The following is a 1,041-nucleotide window of genomic DNA, read 5'->3' on the forward strand; positions in this document are numbered from 1 at the left end:
AGGCAAACCATTCAATACCACAGTAATCCAAGTCTATGCCCCAACCAGTAATTCTGAAGAAGCTGAAGTTGAACGGTTCTATGAAGACCTACCAGACCTTTTAGAACTAACACCCAAAAAAGATGTCCTTTTCATTATAGGGGACTGGAATGCAAAAGTAGGAAGTCAAGAAACACCGGAGTAACAGGCAAATTTGGCCTTGGAATACAGAATGAAGCAGGGCAAAGACTAATAGAGTTTTTCCAAGAAAATGTAGTGGTCATAGCAAACACCCTCTTCCAACAACACAAGAGAAGACTCTACACATGGACATCACCAGATGGTCAACACCAAAATCAGACTGATTATGTTCTCTGCAGCCAAAGATGGAGAAGCTCTATACAGTCAACAAAAACAAGACCAGGAGCTGACTGTGGCTCAGATCATGAACTCCTTATTACCAAATTCAGACTTAAATTGAAGAAAGTAGGGAAAACCACTAGACCATTCAGCTATGATGTAAATCAAATCCCTTATGATTATACAGTGGAAGTGAGAAATAGATTTAAGGGCCTAGATCTGAGAGACAGAGTGCCTGATGAACTATGGAATGAGGTTCGTGACATTGTACAGGAGACAGGGATCAAGACCATCCCCATGGAAAAGAAATGCAAAAAAGCAAAATGGCTGTCTGGAGGCATTACAAATAGCTGTGAAAAGAAGAGAAGCAAAAAGCAAAGGAGAAAAGGAAAGAAATAAGCATCTGAATGCAGAGTTCCAAAGAATAGCAAGAAGAGATAAGAAAGCCTTCCTCAGCAATCAATGCAAAGAAATAGAAGAAAACAACAGAATGGGAAAGACTAGAGATCTCTTCAAGAAAATTAGAGATACCAAGGGGACATTTCATGCAAAGATGGGCTCGATAAAGGACAGAAATGGTATGGACCTAACAGAAGCAGAAGATATCAAGAAGAGGTGGCAAGAATACACAGAAGAACTGTACAAAAAAGATCTTCACGACCCAGATAATCACGATGGTGTGATCACTGACCTAGAACCAGA

This window comes from Bison bison, unplaced genomic scaffold (assembly GCF_000754665.1).
Source record: "Bison bison bison isolate TAMUID 2011002044 unplaced genomic scaffold, Bison_UMD1.0 scf7180017862275, whole genome shotgun sequence".
Lineage (NCBI taxonomy): Eukaryota > Metazoa > Chordata > Mammalia > Artiodactyla > Bovidae > Bison > Bison bison.